A 15,931-nucleotide genomic window follows, 5' to 3' on the forward strand; every position below is an offset into this window, starting at 1 on the left:
TACTGGCAAACTTCCAAAGTTTTCAGTAATATTCCTTCCCTTTACAACCCTAGTGGTCTCAATTAAATATATATGGATGGGCGGAGAAGCACAGTGCAGTTATCTTTCCAAGGAAATTAGGCTATACTGTAGGCCTACTACATTTTCTGGAAATAAATATTGTCTCTGCCTGCAAATCGTCCCACTCCTAAAAGGTAGGCAAAATGTAACTCAAGAGAAAGTGCAAGTATCCGCTCTCTCATCATTCTTGCTGCTTCAAGTTCAGTATCCTATAGCCTACCTCTCCTCTCCTAGGTTTATAGCCTACCTCTCCTCTCCTAGGTTGTGTCTACACTTGACACTTACATGAGACTTCTGCTATCAGAATACGAAGATCGTATTAAAAAGACAGGTCTAGACGCACAAAAGTCGCTTTGTGGTCTGATTGTGTTCCGATCCGAAAGCGCATACAGTGGGCGATGTCATCAGCACTCCTCTCACAAGTCTCTGTTTTGGGACAGAGAGGAACCTTTTCATTCTAACATTGGGGGAAATACGTCCGTAGCGTGTGAGGAACGTGTTTACTGGCCTCATAAATGCTAGCCAGCTAGCTAATATTTTGAAAAACTATTTTTTGTTTGGCTAGAGTTATGCTAACCCGTTTGCAATCCCTTTAGCGTTACTTGCTGGCTAGCTACAGAGGTTAGCTTGCTAGTTAGCTACAGTAGTTAACAACAACTGATGGCAGTAGCTATCATATTTTTCCTATTCCACCGTTTGTAAAATGCATACTGGCATTTGAATATAGCGCAGGAAAGGGAATCCGGACACGGTAGACACATTTGAATGTCGGTGTAGACGCATGACGTATGCACTCACTAACTGTAAGTCGCTCTGGATAAGAGCGTCTGCTAAATGACTAAAATGTAAATGTAAATGTGTTCGGAATTCCATGATCAGAACTCTATGATCAGAATACTAAAGCTGCATGAACTGTCAAGTCTAGACACGGCCCTAGTTGGGCGTTAGACACTTCTCCCTTGCACAAATACAGCTATGTCTGTCCCAAGCTCATTGGGAGGGCCCAGTTGAAACAATGTTGCAAGTTCACTAGCAAAGTCTCAAGACAGACCTGCGGAGAAGAGAGGTGAAAGTGATTGAAAGAAACTGAACCACCCGCCAAGCGTAGAAAATGTGCATAAAGGATATATATGTCTGCTTTATGTAGGCAATTTCTTTAACCTAGTTGACAATGGAAGTTACCTGCTGCAGTGCTTTAGCCGCCAATTGCTCAAGGTATATCACTAAATGTGTCCATATGGGAGAGGCAGGCGCTCTTGCATTATAGTTGAATTTTTCCTTTTAGAAGTAGCCCTATACACTCGTACCTGTATACGGGTTGAAAATGGCAGATTTGGGCACTGATAAACGCCTAAATTGGAATACAGTGGCTGTACAGTATCATGATATACATGATGTCAGAGCTCTGGCTCTGCGCTTCACAGCGCTGTATGTGTTTTGATTGACAGCCATTCTGACCTTGAGCACCTTGCGCAACAAGAAGTTGCCTCCATCCCTCCCGCTAATTGGGCAACTTTTGCATTTGTTTTGTTGTCTGAGAGAGGGAAATGCTGTACATTAAGAAGACTATGTATTTTGAAAGATAAGACGTTTAAGATTATAATAAATTCCGCATTGATGTCATATAAGCAAGCCAAACACCCGTGAGTCCAAATGTGCACTTCACATTTCAATATCCTAAAACTCATGTCATATACAGTGCATTCGGAAAGTATTCAGACCCCTTCCCTTTTTCCCCATTTTGTTACGCATTATAAAATTGATTAAATAAAATGTTTTCCTCATAAATCTACACACAATACCCCATAATGACAAAGCGAAAACAAGTTTTTAGAAATGTTTGCAAATTTATAAAAAATACAGAAATACCTTATTTACTTAAGTATTCAGACCCTTTGCTATGAGACTCGAAATTGAGCTCAGGTGCATCCTGTTTCCAGTGATCATCCTTGAGATGTTTCTACAACTTGATTGGAGTCCACCTGTGGTAAATGCATTTGATTGGACATGATTTGGAAAGGCACACACCTGTCTATATAAGGTCCCACAGTTGACAGTGCATGTCAGAGCAAAAACCAAGCCGTGAGGTCGAAGGAATTGACCGTAGAGCTCCGAGACGGGATTGTGTCGAGGCACAGGTCTGGGGAAAGGGTACCAAAAACATTCTGCAGCATTGAAGGTTCCCAAGAACACACTGGCCTCCATCATTCTTAAATGGAAGAAGTTTGGAACCACCAAGACTCTTCCTAGAGCAGGCCGCCCGGCCAAAATGAGCAACCGGGGGAGAAGGGCCTTGGTCAGGAAGGTGACCAAGAACCCGATGGTGATTCTGACAGAGCTCCTGATTTCCTCTATGGAGATGGGAGAACCTTCCAGAAGGACAACCATCTCTGCAGCACTCCACCAATCAGGCCTTTATGGTAGAGTGGCCAAACAGTAAAAAGCACATGACAGCCCACTTGGAGTTTGCCAAAAGGCACCTAAAGGACTCTCAGACCATGAGAAGACTCGAGGCTGTAATCGCTGCCAAGGTGCTTCAACAAAGGACTGAGTAAAGGGTCTGAATACTTATGTAAATGTGATAGTTTTTTATTTTAAATACATTTGCAAAAAAGTAACAAAATGTGGAAAAAGTCAAGGGGTCTGAATACTTTCCGAATGCACTGTATAACTTATTACTATTATTATATATTTTTAATTGAATGTCCTTGTCTATAACTGTTCTGTACTTTGTCATGTATTTGTACCCCAGGAAGAGTAGCTGTTGCACATGCAGTAGCAAATGGGGATCTGCTAAATGACTAAAATGTAAAATGTTAATAAACGAAAGGGTACATTCGGTACCCAAGTCCAATCCAGACTTTTCAAATATTTTACGAAAGGGTCTGAATACTTTCCGAATGCGCTGTTTATGACAATGTCAATGTCAATGTTTATGATCACTGTTTGATGTACAGTTAAAAGATGACATGACGTCATACCCTGGGTTGTTCTCAACAGAATGAGCCTGTTTGACTTTTGTGAAGGAAATTCGCTATGGGCACACACACCTGAATGAACTAATGACTCCTTTCTATGCGTACCAAAATTATGATCTGTTTCCTTGAATTGCATTGTGAAAGCCTAACACTGTAATATCGTATTTTATAACTTAGCTAGTCATGTTGGCAATAGAAGAGGCTTTCAAATTATGCCCACCTGACCCAGATTGTGATTTATAAAATGGACTGTTTTTGGATAGTGTAAACAACAACAATAGACTTGGATGCAGGGTTTTGTTCCAAACAAAACAAGTGTGTTTGCTCTAGTTCCTCAACGGCTAGAAGAGCTATACTGAACAAAAATATAAAACGCAACATGTAAAGTGTTGGTTCCACGTTTCATGAGCTGAAATAAAAAGATCCCCGAAATGTTACATATGCACTCTCAAATTTTGTGCACAAATTTGTTTACATCCCTGTTAGTGAGCATTTCTCCTTTGCCAAGATAATCCATCCACCTGACAGGTGTGGCATATCAAGAAGCTGATTAAACAGCATTTTTTTTATTTTATTTTTTATTTAACCTTTATTTAACCAGGTAAGCCAGTTGAGAACAAGTTCTCATTTTCAACTGCGACCTGGCCAAGATAAAGCAAAGCAGTGCGATAAAAACAACAACACAGAGTTACATATGGGGTAAAACAAAACAAAGTCAAAAATACAACAGAAATAAATATATTTACAGTGTGTGCAAATGTAGCAAGTTATGGAGGTAAGGCAATAAATAGGCTATAGTGCAAAATAATTACAATTAGTATTAACACTGGAATGATAGATGTGCAAGAGATGATGTGCAAATAGAGATACTGGGGTACAAATGAGCAAAATAAATAACAATATAGGGATGAGGTAGTTGGGCGGGCTAATTTCAGATGGGCTGTGTACAGGTGCAGTGATCGGTAAGGTGCTCTGACAACTGATGCTTAAAGTTAGTGAGGGAGATAAGTGTCTCCAGCTTCAGAGATTTTTGCAATTTGTTCCAGTCATTGGCAGCAGAGAACTGGAAGGAATGGCGGCCAAAGGAGGTGTTGGCTTTGGGGATGACCAGTGAGATATACCTGCTGGAGCGCATACTACGGGTGGGTGTTGCTATGGTGACCAATGAGCTAAGATAAGGCGGGGATTTGCCTAGCAGTGATTTATAGATGGCCTGGAGCCAGTGGGTTTGGCGACGAATATGTAGTGAGGACCAGCCAACAAGAGCGTACAGGTCACAGTGGTGGGTAGTATATGGGGCTTTGAAGACAAAACGGATGGCACTGTGACAGACTACATCCAATTTGCTGAGTAGAGTGTTGGAGGCTATTTTGTAAATGACATCGCCGAAGTCAAGGATCGGTAGGATAGTCAGTTTTACGAGGGCATGTTTGGCAGCATGAGTGAAGGAGGCTTTGTTGCGAAATAGGAAGCTGATTCTAGATTTAACTTTGGATTGGAGATGCTTAATGTGAGTCTGGAAGGATAGTTTACAGTCTAACCAGACACCTAGGTATTTGTAGTTGTCCACATACTCTAGGTCAGACCCGTCGAGAGTAGTGATTCTAGTCGGGTGGGCGGGTGCAAGCAGCGTTCGGTTGAAGAGCATGCATTTAGTTTTACTAGTGTTTAAGAGCAGTTGGAGGCTACTGAAGGAGTGTTGTATGGCATTGAAGCTCGTTTGGAGGTTTGTTAACACAGTGTCCAATGAAGGGCCAGATGTATACAAAATGGTGTCGTCTGCGTAGAGGTGGATCTGAGAGTCACCAGCAGCAAGAGCGACGTCATTGATATACACAGAGAAAAGAGTCGGCCCAAGAATTGAACCCTGTGGCACCCCCATAGAGACTGCCATAGGTCTAGGATTTCTGGGATAATGGTGATGATGTGAGCCATGACCAGCCTTTCAAAGCACTTCATGGCTACAGACGTGAGTGCTACGGGTCGGTAGTCATTTAGGCAGGTTACCTTAGTGTTCTTGGGCACAGGGACTATGGTGGTCTGCTTGAAACATGTTGGTATTACAGACTGGGAGAGGTTGAAAATGTCAGTGAAGACACTTGCCAGTTGGTCAGCGCATGCTCGGAGTACACATCCTGGTAATCCGTCTTACTCACATCGGCTACGGAGAGCGTGATCAGCTGATGCTCTCATGCACGTTTCAGTGTTACTTGCTTCGAAGCGAGCATAGAAGTAATTTAGCTCGTCTGGTAGGCTCGTGTCACTGGGTATCTCGCGGCTGTGCTTCCCTTTGTAGTCTGTAATAGTTTGCAAGCCCTGCCACACCTAACGAGTGTCGGAGCCGGTGTAGTAAGATTAGATCTTAGTCCTGTATTGACGCTTGCCTGTTTGATGGTTCGTCGGAAGGCATAGCGGGATTTCTTATAAGCTTCCGGGTTTGAGTCCCGCTCCTTGAAAGCGGCAGCTCTACCCTTTAGCTCAGTGCGGATGTTGCCTGTAATCCATGGCCTCTGGTTGGGGTATGTACAACAGTCACTGTGGGGACGACGTCATCGATGCACTTATTGATGAAGCCAGTGACTAATGTGGTGTATTACCTGAATTCTTAGGATTATCTAGTTACCACCAGTGTTTGGAATAAATTGTGCTCATTGACAAAACAGGTCCTGGGACGCATTTTCACACAGATTTATTTGACAAAGATCCACAGTGGGTCTGTGTATGTAGCTTTATACTGGAGACAGGTTTATAATTGCAGTGAATGTCATCTATTAATTTACTGTTAGGCTATATTATTTCTGAGTAGCAGCCATAGGTAGCAGTCAGGGAAACAACAACTTGTTGTCACTTTAGAGGATAAAGCATTGAGATATTTCTGCATGACTCAATTCTTTGAATTATCTTGTCAACCGAGCAACACTACTTATTTTGCTCAACTAAAGCTTGAAATAAATTGTGTTTATATTAAAAGATTGGCCTGGCTGACATGAAAATTACATTAAGGGGTAAGGATCCACAGACAGAGGCTGATTTATTTTCTACGAATCTCTTCATTTGCAATGCTGGCTGCCATGGTTAACACAAATGCAGGACATTGAATGCTACCTGAACTGACTCAGAAGTACTCTTACTAACCTTTTCTCATTCTGTGTCTCCTCTTCCGGTGGGCCTGAGGCTCTAGGACCGCGACTGAGGACACCCTGGCCTGACACCTGGACGTGCCAGGCCCGATCGCACCTGGCCCCCCTCTACCTGAAACCTGCCTGTTGCTGTCTCCACTGGTTCTGTCTCCCCCTCAAGTCACCCCACCCCCACCCCCACCCCACTCCACTCCCCACACACCCAGAAACGTCAATGCCATTACTTACCATGCCGCCTTTATGAAAAGACATCTGACCATAGGGTCTTGAAGTGTTCGTACTTTCTATAGTCATTATGGATATTGTCGGAGCCTGCTGGCCATGAATACTGCACTGGCAGAGTGTCTCACATTAATGTAGTTGGTTTGACTTTTTCTATCAATTAATTACTGTTTGAAAAACACTCTTTATTCTGTTTGTGTGTGTACTTTTGTGTGATGGAGAAAATCATTTAACGACACCTTTCTTAATTCAGCCTGGTGGATCTTTATATTCTGCAAATTCTGAACAGTCATGTAACAATTGGAAGGATTACTAAATCCACCAAAATCTAAGTGTAGACATTTATAACATATACTGCCCTATTTTGTGAATTCTACACTGAACAAAAAAAGAAACGCAACATGTAAAGTGTTGGTCCCATGTTTCATGACCTGAAATAAAAGATCCCAGACATTTTTCATACGCACAAAAAGCTTAATTCTCTCTAATTTTGAGCACAATTTTGTTTACGTCCCTGTTAGTGAGCATTTCTCATTTGCAAAGATAATCCATCCACCTGACAGGTATGGCATATCAAGAAGCAATCAACTCTATGCGAAGGAGATGTGTCACGCTGCATGAGGAAAATGTATTTAAATTGACTGATTTCTTTATATGAACTGTAACTCAGTAAAATCTTTGAAATTGTTGCATGTTGCGTTTATATTTTTGTTCAGTATATTATTCTAAAGCTCGACAGTAAGTTGAGACCCCAACTGAGTCCCTAAAAAAGCGGGCCCCAGTTGCCCATCCCTGCTCTAAGACTAAGTGCTACTGAAATTGTAAATGGTTATACTATGTAAGAATAATGGTGCAACACTAATACACCTGGACGTGCCAGGGCCGATTGCACCTGGCCCCCCTCTACCTGAAACCTGCCTGTTGCTGTCTCCACTGGTTCGGTCTCCCCCTCAAGTCACTGCCCCCGCCTCATTAAAATGCAAATCAATTTATAACATTTTTGACATGCGTTTTTCTGGATTTTTTTGTTGTTATTCTGTCTCTCACTGTTCAAATAAACCTACCGTTCAAATTATAGACTGATCATGTCTTTGTCAGTGGGCAAACGTACAAAATCAGCAGGGGATCAAATACTTTTTTCCCTCACTGTAAATATTATAGTATTTTATAACAAATGTGCTTTCTCCCGCGATGGATAGCGGTCACTTTCCACCGTTGAATTTGCGCTTTTCCCTATATGTTGCTATGTGCATAATAGCGAAGTTAACCAGCATATTGGTGTTGAGAACAATGCGGCGGAGGCAGCAGCGGAGTGAGGAATAGAGAAAACAGCCCTTGCCTTAATTGTCTAAGAAAATTGACGAGAGAGCAAACCTCAACTTAATTAGGTCTATAATCAATAGCCTAACTGTTAAACGTGCCTAGCTTTATAGAATCATCCATATATACTACAGAAATAAGACAGATCCTACTTCTGTTGCAACCGCAAAATGTTGGATAAAGCAATTTCACAAATTCAGCTGTTTTTAATCTTTGCGCTGCTGTAATAAAGGCTTTACAATTTGTTTTCGTTAGAACAGACTGATATTACTTATAATTTATTTAGTGTTGTTTACAATGTTCAAAACAGGCAGAAAAATTATATTGTAATCTAACAGCACCTGTTTGTCACACAATATGCACGCAGCTCTCGCTCCTATAACCTCCTTTTTCTTGATCTCCTTCTTATTGTTATTATTACAATTATTACTATGATCATCATTATAATAATAAGTAATGTCGTTATCATTAGTAGGCTTCTTAAAATATTAATAATAAATTACATTTCTATTGCGCTTTTCGTAGAATCTCAAAGCATTTCAAGAGCAAAAAAACAAACAAGTAATATATCAACCAAGAGGCCAAGTATTTTCAAAGCTGCATCCTCTGAAGATGGAGAGGGTCAGTTCATGGCTTGAGCGAAGGGAGCTGGACATAGGATGGTAGATGACGTTAATGGAGTCTGCTGATGATCTTGTAGAGGGCAAGTCTGGGAACCAGCCCGTCTTATAGCCACTGGACTTCTCCTCTTCCACTCTGTGTAGCACCCACTTGGGTGATGCCTCAGCAGTTCTGGGCACCAGAAAGCTCACCACACAAAGTTCAGAATGGTAACCAGTCTTCCTTTCTACAAGCCTTCTGCCTCTGCATTGCTGTATTCCTCCATCTCCCATTCCCCTCACACGTCAGGCGACTCCTCAAATGATATTCTCAAAGGATCAGGAATTGGCAGCCAAGTGAAACAAAAAAAAGATTGTACTTTGTCCAGATGCATTTTTCAAACAAAAGCTAGCTAGACAAGCCAAAAAGTGTTAACATGTCGGTTAAAATCCATGGCTCAAAAACGCCAGATAAATGCAATAAAAACCTCAATGTTATCAAAAGCAAAAGAGCTGATTAAAAAACAACAATTAAAAACATTTAAAAATATCTAAATATGTAAACATTTACAGGAGCTCTGTGCTTAGGCTGCTACTAGGGGGCCATGGCAACTATATAACTATTATAGTAGTAGCCTTGTATAACCACCATCAAGCTGTAGGCCAAAGAGCGTGTCCTGTTTAGTCTTAATACCATAACTTACTTAAGTCTAGATTTCAATATATAGGCTACTGTATCAATCAATTAATCATTCGTTCATGTCATCACACAGCAAACAAGTCATTCATGCTTTGAAATGCAATCCAGCATTTTAGTTTTAAAATGAAATAACAAAGGGAGCTTTGGATAATTAGCCTAAGCAATAAATAAACTGCAATTCATAAATGCATGGAACTTTTTTTAAGTCTTTGCTGTTATAAAGGATTTATATATTATACTTTTTTTCATTAGAACAGACTCTCTGGTACACTTATCATTTATTTAGTGTTGTTTGCACTGTTCCAAATGGTCCGAAAAAAGTTATATTGTAATCTAACAGCACCTGTTTGGCACACAATACTCACGCAGCACTTGCTCCTATACCCTCCTTTTTCTTGATCCCCAGTAGTTTCCATAACCATTTCAAATGTCTTCCACACATCTGACTTCCCCTTTCCCTTCTGAGTAACCAGTATCATCTTATTAACCATTTATTTTAGCCAATCATCAGTAATCTGAGCCAGTGCAGTACAAGTTGAGGGGAGGGAATGGCCGGCAGGGATGTAGCTCAGTTGGTAGAGCATGGCATTTGCAACGCCAGGGTTGTGGGTTCGATTCCCACGGGGGGCCAGTATAAAAATAATAATAATGTATGCACTCACTAACTGTAAGTCGCTCTGGATAAGAGCGTCTGCTAAATGACTAAAATGTAATATATATGTTTTATTTATTCTTTCACAACATTTCTCAATTGACAGTATTTCAACCAATCAGCTGAGCAGCCTGACTGGTTTGCCACATTTTTAGCATTGTTTCTTTGAACCATACCATTTTTCAATTCAACAATCCAGGGGGCTCTCTAACAGTTCTCACAATTCGTTTCTTAACAGGTTCATGTTTGTCAACAATTGGCAAGAATCGTTTTACAAATACTCCATGCATCTGGATTCTCCTCCTTATACACATCAGACCAAGATAAATGTTTAACATCTTCAACAAAAGAGTCTTGAGAAAACATTTAGTATGATGTCTTATGAATAACTTTAGGCCCTGCCTTTCGTACTTTGTCTTTCCTTGTTATCCCATGGGTGTTACAAATAAGTCCACCTCTTAAATAATCCATTTAAATTAATTTCCAAAATGTTAACATTTATAAACTGACATTTCTTATGTAAAATTAGATTATAATAATCTCCCCTAAAAGTTATTAAAATAAACAGATCATTGCTATTCATCATGAAAGTAGCACTTTTAACAAGGGGGTGTCCAATCATATCCACATAGATCAATGTGGACCTAGGCTTTTGTTCTTGCCAACCAGATTCAACTAATCATAGACTTTAATCAAGACATGATTAGTTGAATCAGGTGTTATTGCTTGGTTAGAACAAAAACCTGCACCAACACCGGCTCTCTGTGGATAAGACGCCATGCACAAACACCATAACACACACAATTTCAATGAATTATCTGAAAGCTGATTCACATTTGCTATTTTTGTTAATTACTTCAACAAATCTCCCTCTCTACTGTTGTATTACAAAGGTACAGGTGGTGGACCAAAAAAACGAATTACCTGGCTGAATGAAGGACAACAATATGACAATGCCCCCATCTGAAAGTGAGTAGTCACCCAATAGTCATCTTCTTGTCCCTCATTTGTTTGCATTTCTGTCCCCACTTGTAGGTCTTTCTATCCCTGATATCCCTCACCATGATCTTATTCTACTCTCTCTGCATCAACAACTGCCTGTCCACTCCAACCGTCTTGGAGAGAGTACAGAGGTTTCTAACTGTATATTTGTTTCTAATCTTGGTAAATGGCTAGATGCATAATATAAGTGTAGTTTGTGTGTTTTAATCAACTTAAATTAAAAAATTTTTTTTTTTAATCATATTTATGCTCAGGTTCATTTAATCTTGTTGTAGTTTACCAAGTTATGTTGCTACTGTGTGACTGTGACATGCAGGACTGCTAGCATGAAAATAGCAGTCGTGCAAGAAATAGTAATTAATGCCCATGAAATATGCTATCATGTGCACTCAATTTTTTAAAAATATATTTAAGCAATAAGGCCTGAGGAGGTGTGGTATATGGCCAATATACCATGGCTAAGGGCTGTTCTTATGAACGACGCAACAAGGAGTGCCTGGACCCAGCCCTTAGCTATGGTATATTTGCCATATATCACAAACCCCTGAGGTGCCTTATTGCTATTATAAACTGGTTACCAACGTAATTAGAGCAGTAAAAATAAATGTTTTGTCATACCCGTGGTATACCACGGCTGTCAGCCAATCAGCATTCAGGGCTCGAACCACCCAGTTTATAATACCTTTACTCGTTACTTCTTTCAACACTAATGAATTGCTTAACTTATTACTCCATGGAAAAAGTAATTTGTTACACTACTCGTTATATAACTTTTGCGTTACACCCCAAAACGTTGCGTGTCCTCACTCAATTTAAACAATGTCAACATTACGTAGGCCTATACACCAACACAAGTAGCTTAAATTACCAAGGATAAGGGCATCATTTCCTCTACTACATAATTTGTAAGTCGCTCTGGATAAGAGCGTCTGCTAAATGATGTAAATGTAAATGTAAATACCCAGTTACAAGCTTGTTCAGCTCTCCCTGGGTTACAGTCTTTCCTCCTGAATGATTAAAATCAAGCCTTGACTGGACTTGGATGTGGTAGGCCTACAGTCATCTTCAGCAGCAGTTGTCAGGTCTCGGGGGTCTTTCGCTATGAGTTTTGTGTTGGCATGTTACCTTTGCAGGTGCTTCAAGAGATTGGAAGTCGTGTTTCTAGCAGTGGAGAGCTATTTCTCGCCTGGGCACAGTTTACAGCTATTTCTTGTCACTTTGTCCTACCAAATCAAAGTAATGGGAGTACTTCCACGCTGAGAAAGTAAATGTTTTAGGTGCTTCTGCCATTTTTCATCTCCCTCACTAGTAGTGCGTGCCTGCATAATCAGGAACTTGGTGAGGACAAAAACAATTAGAATCTGGGGCGAGGGGATTTTTTAATATTGCGCCAACGGAGAGGGAATAATAATCACAAATATTTTTGGGGATCAATAACTGTAATAGGAAGGGAATTATAAAAGTAACAACAAAAATGTGATCAGTGTTATTACTCAAATTGGAACAATAACTCAGTTATATTATTACTGTAACGCTTTAATCACAACACTGCACATGGCCTACTTGGATGACAACCTATTTAGTAAGCCAAGCTATCATTTGCCTTTGGTGATCTTCATTTGGCAAGTGAGAACTTGCGAGCTAATGTTACGCTTGTCACAAGTACTCTATCTAGCGAACATAAGCACAGCTGCAAAGTGGAAAATCTGGTCCAACCCTGTTTCGCAAGCTTTTGCAAGTATTCTAAATATACCCAATGAAGCAAGCTGCAATTATTAGCAAGCTAAAATACAGTTAGGCAACTGTCAAACTTGAAGTCGGAAAATATTCTGACCCTACACTTGCTTAAAGTTGCACTGGGGTCGAACATATTTCCTGTTTAGTTTAAGACACTGCGGAGCTGGCACGAGATATGGCTCAGAAAACGTACCACAATCCAGGGATGAGAAATTGCGTTGTACTCAGAATTGTCCAATTATCCCAACTGTTACACCGAGAAGATTGAACGACTGTTAGTTTTAATCCAGGGATGAGAAGGCCATTTCTCAAGGTACGTTTTCCGAGCCATATCTCGTGCCGGCTCCGTGGTGTCTTAATCTAAACAGTAAATCTGTCCGACCCCAATGCAGCTGTAAACAAGAGTACGGATCGGAATCTATTCTGGCTACATTATATGACTTGAGTCTAGCCACCAGCATAGTTTATGTTGCTAACAGCTAGCTAACGTTAGCTAGCAATCAACGCTAGCTACAAATGCTATAACAGTTAGTTAGCTAGATCTTGGATCCTTACCTTTAAATCAGACCGAAGTTTCATCTGCTTTGAAAAAAGATGCGTCTAATATGGACATTACAATTATTTGCTATCTATCAATAGAATCGCAATAATTTCCAAGAACTTAATTCCGTTAGTTAGACATGTCAGTACGACAGAATGTCAACAATAATCCCTAGCTAGTTTCTGTTTCTTCTTCTTATTCTTCTTCTTCTTCTATGATATAATGGCGGTACGCAAACAAACGTTAAAGGTGCATGCCGCCACCAACTGTGCTGGAGTGTGTGGTCAATGACGGTTTACAATATTTCTAAATCCTCCTACCTAACTCATTACTTCAGAGAAGATAAAAAAGAGCCATACTAACTTCTAATATACCCTCTCCATTCCCAAAATCCCTACCAACCCCCCCCCCCCCCCCCCCCCCAACCTCAATGACCCTACACTTCATCCTTCCCTTTCTACAACATACTTACAACAATATAACAACACATGCTCCACTGTTTGTTTCATCGACCATACACTCCAGACACAAACCATTCATATGCTTGTCAACCAGATGTAATGATGAATTCAATGTACAATGTCCTAAGCGCAATCGAGCAAACACCACCTCTTCCTTCCTAATCTGACCTTTGAATCTTGGTCCACCGACCTTTCTTTGGAGGGCCTATAAATGCCGGCCCTTTGGCTCAGAGTCCCATCTCTTCTGCCACACAGCTATCAAAATGGCTCTGATCTTACATTTGGCCTCACCTCTACCCAGTAGAACATTAATATAAATTAAATCTAGTTTCAAAGCTCTTTTGGCTAACTGGTCTACAATTTAATTCCCTTCCACACCCGAATGTGCTGAGACCCAGCAGAATCTCACTACTACACCCAGTCTCTCAATTCTCCATAATAACATTAATACCTCAAATAGTAGATCACTTCTATTAGATTTACCTGATGATAAACTATTCAATACAGACAGAGAATCTGAGCATACTATAATTCTAACAGGTTGTACGTCCTCCACTCACTGGAGGGCAACTACTATCGCCAACAGTTCAACTGAGTATTCTGACAGTTCATCTGTTAGTTTTCTACATATCTGTACATCAAATTCAGGAACATAAACGCCTGATCCTGTGCGCCCAATATCTGTGAAAAGCGTAAAAAAATCATAAAAACTTCTACCAATGTAATTGTCAACCAGTTTCCCTATATCACTGACTTCTGACCAATCTTTCATTTTCTCTACCAAGGTTAGATCAACAACAGGATTTGGGAGTAACCATGGAGGAACATCCCCTATCACCACAGAAGGGCCAACCTCCAAATGCCTCAAACCACCCTCATCAGCAAGCTTTCCAACTGTCCAAACAAAACCACTGCCTAGTCTACTAGTATATTCCCAACAGTCATCTAGAACAGTAGCAGTGGGATGCTCAACCTCACAGCCTTTCAACCTAACCCAATAAGCTAATGACCATTTTTTACGCCGTATATCCAAAGGCATCTCACCTGCCTCCACTAGTAAGGCACATACAGATGTTGATTTAAATGCACCAATACATATCCTTAAAACTATATACTGGATTCTGTCTAGCCTCTAAAGCCAAGTCTTCACCGCTGTTCCACCAGTAATCAATTGTCGTCCGGATCAGAGCTCTATAAATATCCATCAACGATTGTCTGTCAGCACCCCATTCATAACCAGAGACCGAGCGCATAAGATTCACCACCTTCTTACACTTTGTTTCAACATTTATGACATGATCTTTCCATTTATATCGCTCATTGAACCATAGACCCAAATATTTGTACTTAGAAACCCTCCCCATAGGCTGGCCATACAGAAACAACTGTATATTATCAGCAACTTTCTTCTTCGAGAAGAACATACAACAAGACTTCGCTATTGACAATTAAAAATCCCAGTCAATCGACCATCTTTCAACATCCACTATAGCTTGTTGAATAGATTTGATCATGAGAGACATTCCTTCCCCTCTTCCAAATAGCGCCATCATCAGCAAATAGGGAAGCCCCAATTCCCCCCTACCTACAGTACCAGTCAAAAATTTGGACAGACCTACTCATTCAAGGGTTTTTCTTAGTTTTGACTATTTTCTACATAATAGTGAAGACATCAAAACTATGAAATAACACATATGGAATCATGTAGTAACCAAAAAAGTGTTAAACAAATCCAAATATATTTTATATTTGAGATTCTTCAAATAGCCACCCTTTGCCTTGATGACAGCTTTGCACACTCTTGGCATTCTCTCAACCAGCTTCATGAGGTAGTCACCTGGAATGCATTTCAATTAACAGGTGCGCCTTCTTAAAAGTTAATTTGTGGAATTTCTTTCCGTCTTAATATGTTTGAACCAATCAGTTTTGTTGTGACAAGGTAGTGGGGGGGGGGGTATACAGAAGATAGCCCTATTTGGTAAAATACCAAGTCCATATTATGGCAAGAACAGCTCAAATAAGCAAAGAGAAATGACAGTCCATCATTACTTTAAGACATGAAGGTCAGTCAATCTGGAACATTTCAAGAACTTTGAAAGTTTCTTCAAGTGCAGTCGCAAAAACCATCAAGCGCTATGATGAAACTGGCTCCCATGAGAACCGCCACAGGAATGGAAGACCCAGAGTTACCTCTGCTGCAGAGGATAAGTTCATTAGAGTTACCAGCCTCAGAAATTGCAGCCCAAATAAATGCTTCACAGAGTTCAAGTAACTGACACATCTAACATCAACTGTTCAGAGAAGACTGTGTGAATCAGGCCTTTATGGTTGAATTGCTGCAAAGAAACCACTACTAAAGGACACCAATAAGAAGAAGAGACCTGTTTGGGCCAAGAAACATGAGCAATGGACATTAGACCGGTGGAAATGTGTTCTTTGGTCTGGAGTCCAAATTGGAGATTTTTGGTTCCAACCGCCGTGTCTTTGTGAGACGCGGTGTGGGTGAACGGATGATCTCC

At 40.5% G+C, this 15,931-nt stretch overlaps 1 protein-coding gene across 3 annotated transcripts in view; it reads right to left on the reverse strand.

Annotated features, from left to right (window-relative positions):
* Positions 1-13,172, reverse strand: part of LOC311130836 (E3 ubiquitin-protein ligase RNF13-like) — an 81,971-nt gene extending 68,799 nt beyond the window's left edge. For 2 of the 3 annotated variants that reach the window (XM_084163640.1, XM_084163642.1), the window contains exon 1: positions 12,966-13,167. The gene's annotated coding sequence lies outside the window, so the exon portion shown is untranslated. Of the gene's footprint in view, positions 1-12,965 lie in introns of all 3 variants that reach the window. The other variant, XM_084163641.1, reaches the window with a different exon arrangement.
* Between the last annotated feature and the right edge of the window lie 2,759 nt (positions 13,173-15,931).

The sequence above is a fragment of the Coregonus lavaretus genome, assembly GCF_964263955.1.
Source record: "Coregonus lavaretus genome assembly, chromosome: 6".
In the NCBI taxonomy this organism is placed as follows: Eukaryota; Metazoa; Chordata; class Actinopteri; order Salmoniformes; family Salmonidae; genus Coregonus; species Coregonus lavaretus.